Source organism: Paroedura picta, chromosome 3, assembly GCF_049243985.1.
Source record: "Paroedura picta isolate Pp20150507F chromosome 3, Ppicta_v3.0, whole genome shotgun sequence".
NCBI lineage: Eukaryota > Metazoa > Chordata > Lepidosauria > Squamata > Gekkonidae > Paroedura > Paroedura picta.
The window spans coordinates 97,105,115-97,114,214 of NC_135371.1; the positions used below are offsets into that span (position 1 = coordinate 97,105,115).

Sequence of the window (9,100 nt, forward strand, 5' to 3'; positions counted from 1 at the left end):
CAATTAAAGCGAATTAGCCCCCCTTGCCCCCCCTGCCTTCCCCATACCCTCCTAGCGCCCCGCCCTCCCCCTTTCCCTCCTTCCTTCCCCCTCCCGACTGCCAGCCAGTCCGTCTGCGCTCGGCTCTACGGCTTGCCCCAGCCACAAAATGGAGGACGGCGGCGGCGCTAGCAGCAGCAGCAGCTGCCGCCTCCTCCTCCTCCTCCTTCTCCCCCCGCCCTCCCCTCCTCCGCCTCCCCCCCAGACATGGAAAGGGAGTCGATAGCAGAGACGCACAGAGGAGGGGAAGCAGCGCCGCGCTCGCCTGGCCACTCGCAGCATAGCATAGAGCGCGTCCGGGGAAGAAGCCGGCGGGTGCGCGCATTGCGGGGCTGCCGAGGGGGAACGGTGCAACCTGTTGACTGAGAGCAGCAACTGCAGCCCCAAACTAGGGCCTCTTGCGCCTTCTCCTTCCACTGCTGCTTTCGCTCTGCCTTGCCCACCATTCTTCTCCTGCGCCTCTCTGCATGTTTCTCCCTCTCCTCCTTTTTAAAAAACATTCTTCTCATTTTCTTTTATTGCGCGTCTTACGATTGCTATCTCACGTTTGGCAGTGGCGGAAGAGAGAGAAAATGTTCGTTGTGCGGAAGACGATCTTAACCGTGTTTATTTGAAAGTTCCAAGGGGTTTTTACTCCCCAAGGGAATGTGCATTGAGTGGGGACCAGCCAGACAGTGAGAGCCTTTGCACCCTTCAAAGTAAAGTACTCGATTTAGCAGAACTTATTTCTGACATGAGTAGGATTAGGATGCAGAAGTAAGCAGGGGAAGAACTATGCAGTAAGATGGTGTGCACGCCAAATGGCCTTTTCCCCATGCCAGCCCTGGTGACAAGACCTGGTCAAGGCATTTTCAATTCACTCTGACTTTTTTTGTGACAATTTTAGGGAGTATGGTTGTTGCTAGATTCATACTTTAAAAACATAGTAATAATAGTCTTTATAAAAGGCCTAAGAATCAAGTTGCTGGACAAAAGTATATATAAAAAAGAGCAAGTCCTGACTGCCTAAAAATGTAGCAGGAATGGGGAAAAGGCACAGAAGAAAAGGTCAAAACCTACTGAGAAAAGGTAATGTTTTCAAATGTTTAAGGAAGAAGAGGTGCTTATAGGGAGGGGAGAAGCAGTGAATTATAGAGAAAAGAAAATACCATAAAGTGAGCTCTGAAGAGTGCAGAGAACCCCGGTCTGGTGTGGTTAAAAACTGCCTTTAGAGACCTTAAGAGTCAGTTAAAAACTTGATTGGTGTTTCAAGTGAAGGAGTTTGGGTACTGGAAAGAGTGTACTAGCCTTCTAGAAACCAAAAGAGTTAGAGAACACTCAAAGAAAGTGTGCTGGAGTGTTTGGGGACAACACTGACACAAAAGCATCTCAACTTAAAGACTTACATCACTAAAAAGCTTAAGAACACTCATTAGCTTGAAACATGAGAACATGTACTGATTTTACCTCAGAAATTTCAACCCCTGATTGCGCCTGACCTTTCCCTTCTATGTTAATTAAAATATTTTGTTATTTTTTTAAATATAAAAACACCTGGAATGCCGTTTAAATTACACTGTACTTATCCCTTAAGAGCCTCTTGTGGCGCAGAGTGGTAAGGCAGCCGTCTGAAAGCTTTGCCCATGAGGCTGGGAGTTCAATCCCAGCAGCCGGCTCAAGGTTGACTCAGCCTTCCATCCTTCCGAGGTCGGTAAAATGAGTACCCAGCTTGCTGGGGGGTAAACGGTAATGACTGGGGAAGGCACTGGCAAACCACCCCGTATTGAGTCTGCCATGAAAACGCTAGAGGGCGTCACCCCAAGGGTCAGACATGACTCGGTGCTTGCACAGGGGACCTTTACCTTTACCTATCCCTATGTTCGATGTAAAGTGCCCTGAACTGCAAGGGAGGGTGGTATATAAATCAGATAATAGATAGACAGATAGTTTAACCAAAACAATTTAAATCTATCTAGATAAAACACGCTCCTCAGGTTCCTGGTCTGAGCCAACAGCCAAAATATTGTATTGTGAAAGGTGAGATAGCTAGAGTGCTTCAGCAAGAAGAAAACACATTATTAGGGCAGCTCAGTCAATAAAGGAAAAGAGAGGAAATCTTGCCTCTGAGAGGTGGAGAGGATGTGGTAGTCATACATATGTACTCTGGGATCCTTAGAGCAGGATTCTCTTAACAGGTGGCTCATGAGCTACCAGTAGCTTTCTCTTGAACAGTGGTTCTCAAACAAAAGTACACGTTCCACCAATGAGACACAGGGTTTTCATAACAGTAGCTCCAAATCCACTCAATCCCCATGTCTACCTTCAAGGGTGATGTGTCTCCCCCCAACCCTGTTCACTATTGATTACCCACCTGTGACCTTTTGGTATGCTGATAATAACCCTGGACTCATGAGTGTTTCCCCTAATTGCCATCCCTATTCATATTATCCATCAGCAAGTGTCTTTCTGCTGACTGTACCAGCAAAGGACCAATTATTAGGGACTGTGGTCTATATTAGTGTGTATAGCTCACTGTAAAATGGATCCTACTATGTAACTGCATTATTTAAAGTGCCATGTTTACTTACATGCTTTGCCTCATTTTTTAAAGAAGATTTTTAGTTGGCTCCATAACCCAAGTACCATTTCATTGTTTATTGAATGTCTCACCATGTTGATTGTATTAACTCACTCTGTGTAAACTTCCTTGAGACCCAGTGAGAAAGATGGACTATAAGAGATATAAATAAATAAATCTATTACGCCATATCAATTTAATCTACTCCCAACACCAGTCCTATCATTAATGACCTTAAAATGGAACTGTAAATACACACAAACACATGAAGCTATCTAATACAGAATCAGACAATTGGTCCAAGGTCAGTATTGTTTAACCATACTGGCAGTGGCTCTCCAGAGTCTCAAAGAGAGGTCTTTCACATTACCCACTATCTATCTTTTAAACTGGACAGTCTGGGGAGTGAACCTTGGACCTACCATATACCATGCAGGTGCTCTACCACTGAGCCATAGTTGCTGACATATATAGTAAGCAAATACTTGTGAACACATAAATATCCTTCTGGGAAAATGGGGTTCTTTGTTTTTGTCATGGTAGGACCTAGGTTCTTTGATAGAGTGATTGATGGTACATATGATATTAAAGGAGGAGAACCACTATCTAAGAAGACCCATTATAAAAATATTTGGTCTAGATTCCCCCAACCCCTTTTTTTCTTGCTACTTAGCTGATAGCCTCATATTTGGTGCTATTCCTAGTCATTGTTTTCCCCTACTGCAGAATAAAAAATGGTAATGTGTTGGGGAAGGGGGAGTAACTTGGGATAGTTTTCAGTAGGTTCAGAATGGACAGAAGGAAATAGCACTTTACACAGTGAGTTATTAAAATACGGAATTCACTTCCAGAAGTGTAGTGATGATGAGGAACAAACAGCTTTAAAGGGAGATTAGATAGACTCATGAACAATAGTTACCAGCCATGGTGACTGAGGGGAACATCCATATTCAGAGGCATGAAGCTTCTGAATCCCAGAACCAGAAGGCAGCTTCAAGGACAGGCCTCAGTCTGTTGTTGCCTTGTTGTTGGTCAACCAGAGGAACTGGTTGCTCACTGTGTAAGACAGGATGCTGGATTAGATGGACTATCGATCTGATGCAGCAGGGCTCTTATGTTCATTACTCAACAGTAGTTCTCATGGAAAGGAAACATTGGCAACTGCATAGGAATGGTGAAATACAATTTGATTCAATAGTTGTAATACATTAAGTACAGTGTCACGTAGATAACATTCTGCTTGTTGAAGAGCGTGGTAGTTGCAATGAGCTCCCTTTTCCTAAATCTACAAATCAAAATTATTTATCTACTCCATGGGTACAGAACTCAAATCGTTCTGAGAACCGCATTAAAAAAACTGTCACCCTGTAACAGGAGAAAAGCAATTTTGTTATAAGTTTAATTCTTAAATTTGTTTTCAAAGATACCCATTAAATCCCTTCGGTTGCTCTTCCCTCTCCATTGAATAGTGCTCTCTCAGCTTTCAATACTCTTTATCGTATCTTACCTTTGATTTCCTACCTTTTTTTCTTTGCCTTATCCTTTGTGACATTAATGAGAAACTCAAATTATAGTGGTAAGTGTTAAAAAGTTCCTCCTCATTATCCCGGTGTCATCTTTCTTTTTTAAAGGGTCCAGTCTAAACAGACTTCCCATCCCAAAAATAACAGAACATACATATTTAATATCAGGGTTGCGTTGATTTATTTTGTTTTTTGCATCATTTTCTTTTCATGCCAACAAATGTACATATAGTCCTGTGCAATGGGCTTAAAAGGGTACAACCCTGTTTAGGATTACATGGCCCATGTTCTAGTATTGATGAATACAGGGGGACTGGGGGTAGGGAATAAGTTAAATCCCATCCCAACTTCCTTTTATTTCAGTGGAGTTTGTGAGGGATTTATGCTTTGTAAAGTGTATCCAAAATAATTTCCATTGATGGTGCTGATAAATTCCTCTAAGGTCTGATTGACCATATTTATTTACTTCACAGTCAGCAGTTTAGAAAAAACACCCCTAAATGGCTGCCAGTATTTTTTAAAATTGTCTGGCAATCAAACTGAGGACATGGAAGAAGAAAAACCGAAACTCTCTTTTATCGTGACTGTCTCCCTGACAACTCCTGCTGTTTTTACTGATATAAGAATTTGCCACTTCCTCCAATTTGGATCACTCAGTTTTTTGTGAGATTGACATCAGCCAAGCATATTGGCCGCATGACATGAGCGAAGTAATGATTGATGGCAGTGAGAATCTGCCTAAAGAGCAATATGATTCCTCCCTTCCCTCCCACATGGTATTTATTGGGCTATCATTGCAGCCTCTCACTCACTTGTAGCAATTATTTATTTATTTATATTTATTTATTATTGAGTTTATATACTGTCACTCCCATCATTGCCAGTTTGCGATGGTTCACAGCATATATAATAAAACATCTGGAAATTAGGAATGGAAAGAATTTGTCAGTGTGTTTGAAAAGGGAGGAGACCTGGTATACCTTAGCCAAAAATTATTTCAGTGGCTGATCATGTTGTATGTATGGTTTTCCCTTATCACAGATTGTGTTTTGTCTTAACTGCAGCCTCTTGATTTTGCTTCCTTCAACAGATTCCTGCTGGTAAGGATGCAGTACCCCATTTCCCCCTTTTTCTCTAAATTTATTTTATTTTTATTTATTTATAGTTAAATTTATTTTGTCCCTTTCTGCCAGGACTCAAGAGCTGATCACAACATAGTAAATTACATAAACAGAACAAAATATAGATCTAAATCTTCTGGCAGGATAACAGTGTTATCATAAAAATGGCCCATAATGGAAGGATGCCTCACACAGAGACACCTTCAAACCCATGACTGGACTCTGAGCAGGCTGGTACATGCAGAAACAAGCCTGGCAGAGACTGACTATGGAGTCAGTAGGACCCCTCAAGAAACCTAGGAAGCCATGCCAGGCTTCCATCCTGCTTTGGCTTCACTAGTTTTCTTTCTCTTTCCTAGAAAAGCCAGTCCAGATTTCCATCTGGTCTGAACTGGACAAGAACCTTATCTTCTACTTCCTGCTTGCTCATTATCTTCTACTTCCTGTGCACAGTATGTAAAACGATCCCCTCTCAGCCAAAGACTAGTAGTACTTTCCAGGTACTAATTGCAACTTCTTATGTCTCTTTTATTCAGTGCAATTTCTGCCTAGCAGCATCTCTTATCCCTAAATGTATTCCATTGTACTCCCCCCCCAGAGTCCTTCCTGATTAAACAATACAGGGCCATTAGTGACACATTATAGCTACTGGAGGTATCGCTCCGCTTGAGTTTACTCCATACCTCCCACTCTAGTGACCTCATATACCAGCCACCCTATCAGATTCATCCATAACCCACAACCAATCATCAATTACGTATCTCCTAGAGCTGGCTTGGGAATTTCAAATTCTATATCAAGCCTTGCACACACCCCAAAGTCTGTGTATGTGTGTTGTGTTAATCCTACCACACTTGGCATCCTTTCCACCCCTGATGTCATCAACCCCATGTTTTTGGTGCTTGGACCCAGGACAGGTGCAGTATCTCCCTAACCTTTTTTTCTGAGAACTTAGGGTTATTCCGCACAGCGCTAATGTTGCTGAAGTGTTACCATTGTGTAACGCTATTTATTTTTCGCTATTCACGACGTCGTACACAATCTGCAACACTCCTGCAACAGTCACGCAAAAAACGCTTTGTTGTAGCAATTTTTGGGGAATTGGGAAAAGTGGATTCCCCCTTAAAAAAAAAACGGCTAGACTCTTGAGAACAACCTGCAACACATTTGAAAAAGACATGTGCGTTTTCAGTGTTGCGTTATGGATAAGTTCTTTCTCTCGCTCCGCCCCCCAAGCTTCCGGGAGATGGCAAAGTTTTTTTTTTTTTAACCTCCAGGAGTAACGCAGAGGTGAGTACGCGGCTCCATAATCCAAGGGGAATGAAGAGACAAAGGTGTGTCGGCAAAAGATCAGCACGCACTTTGAAATTGAACAATGTATCCCAGTTCACAAGCATTTTTCCTAAATGTATTATACAGTGGTCTTGGGAGAGGGGGATATTTTTTATTTATTGGTAGAACACACAGGAGTAACGCACACGCAAGCACACGGCTCCTTAAACAAAGGGGAATGGAGTAACAGGTGTGTCAGCAATAGATCAGCACCCACTTTGAAATTCAACCATGTATCCTATGCCACAAACAGTTTCCTAAATGTTTAATACACTGTTCATGTGAGAGGGGGATATTTTTTGTTTATTGGTAGCACACACAGGAGTAACGCACATGTGAGCACACGTCTCCTTAAACAAAAGAAGAATGGAGATACAAAGGGTTTTAATAAACTTGCTGACAATGACCTTGGTCTGGGGATTAGTGCCTCTTTTCACAAGTCTCTTCATGGGTCTGTGTTTAAGACCTCTTACTTATTTGATATTTAGAACAGTACACACAGCCATTTTGTAGATAGCGGTGTGTAGCTTCATCTTCGCGGTTGCTTTCCTGTGGGAATTTCAAACAAATCACATGACACGAGAGCTCCAATCAAGAGATGCCAGAGGGCCTTCAAACCAATCAGTAGCCAACGTTTCCGCCTTCTTCCCTTGAGCAGGAAGAAAGAATCGAGGCTTGCGCACTCCTCTGCACCTCCATTTCCCTCCTGCAGCAGCCGAATCAAGATGGATTCTGCATTGCAATCATCCTGCGTTCAGGGCATCGGCAGAGGGCCCACTAGAGGGAGTCTAAAATCCGGGGTTTAATGGCCTTTTTCTCGGAGGAAAGAATTCTGGACTCATTCAGATCTTCCCTTCATAACCGGGAAGTATTTGAGCAGGTAGGTATGAAGATGAGAGAGCTTGGCCACCAAAGAACTGGTCTAGAGTGCCGGTCTAAAACCAAGACCATGCGCTCAGAATACATGCGCTGCATTGCCCACAATAAGAAATCCAGGGCGGGAAAAGTAACCTGCCTGTTTTACGAACTGCAGCATGCACTGTACGGGGAGGGAGAGGGCGACGGGAGGCCAAAGTGGGTGGAAAGAAGCCTGAAGGTAGTCAGGCGGCCTGCCCCCCCCCCCCCCATGAATAAAGCCATCTCAGGAGGACGATCCAGAAGATGGACCATCCACCGGTAGGATCCAGCATCTAGTTCTGCAACAATGAGGGGGAACAGATCTGGTAACTCTAGACGTCCTTGCAATTATCCACAGAGAGGAGGAGATTGTTTTTCCCCAAACGGCCCTCGCCTCAGGTAAGCTTCCTTCTCTTGCTGCTGTGTTTAGCCATTTCTCAGGTTAATATTTGTAGGTGGAAAACATTAATTCGTTGCAACCCTTTCCTTTGGCAAGCTTAACCTCTGCTTGTTCGGGGTCCTGCTTCCCCATGCTTCCCCAAGTTAACCCAGCTTCCACTAATATGTGCTTGGATGAGCAGGGGGGGGGGTTTGCTGATTTCCCCTTTTCTCCATTCCAATAGAAACACAGCTGAATGGCCCACAGACTGTTTTCCCAATAGAGGCCAACACCCAGGATCAGGACCCAGATAGTGACTCAGGAGCCTCTATGCAAATAGGTGTGTATTTTCTTTTGTTTTCTTAGGGGGGGGAACAAGGTGTGTGCTGGGATTTCCCTTTGTGTGGTCACCAAAGTAACTGAGTTGGATGACCGATGTGGATGGGGTTTCTAAAGAAATTTTTAAAATCAAAAACCATTCTTTGAACCTGCAGATTGTGTTCCTGGGACTCAGCAAACACAAGCACGTGCACCAAGGAGACCGTTCACCCAGTTGGAAAGGGAATGACCAACAGGTAAGCATGGAGGAAAGCCTTTTATGTGTTCATTAACATAGTGTTCATGCATCTTGTTGTGTTAAAACAGGATGCACCAACTCATGGGTGTGCCTACTGCATGTGGTCTTAAAGGGGGGGGGGAGTTTGTCTTGAAAAGTGCTTTGTGCTGATCCTAAAGCCTGATCTTGTGTTTTCAGAGCCACACTCTGATGAGGACTCAGAAGAGGAGGGGGCCAGACCCAAGGGACCAAAGAGGGACTCTTTCAGCAGAAGAGAGACTGCTAAGAGAACACAGGAGGCAGCGACACGTTGCCCTGCTGATAAATGTTGGGCAGAGGCTGCTGGAGCAAACAGAGGAGGACATGAGACACTCTCGCGCCTTCGAGCAGGCCATGCTCCGCTTTGAGGAAAACCACTGCCAGATGGAAAGGGAGGAGGCCAGGCTGAGGAGGGAGGAGGGAAGGCTGAGTGGGCTCCGCCCACTGCTAAAAAGCACCCTTCCAAAAAGCACCCTGCCAAAAAGCACTCCATCCAACCTCGGCAGCCATTGTGCGGAGTGACCTCGGAGCAATGAAGATGCGTTAACACGCCTCCCCGCTCAAAGTTTTAAAAGTTTCCAATTAATCATCCAATGAGATGATGCCACTTAATAGCATGCTATGATTGCTGGGTAACAACACGCAGCACAGGGGGCG

General features: G+C 44.0%; 1 long non-coding RNA gene across 1 annotated transcript; it reads left to right on the forward strand.

Annotated features, from left to right (window-relative positions):
* The first annotated feature begins 6,516 nt into the window (after positions 1-6,516).
* Positions 6,517-8,855, forward strand: LOC143831270 (uncharacterized). Its single transcript, XR_013228778.1, has 3 exons — positions 6,517-8,188; positions 8,343-8,423; positions 8,603-8,855. It is a non-coding gene; the product is annotated as an uncharacterized LOC143831270 (long non-coding RNA).
* Positions 8,856-9,100: the final 245 nt, after the last annotated feature.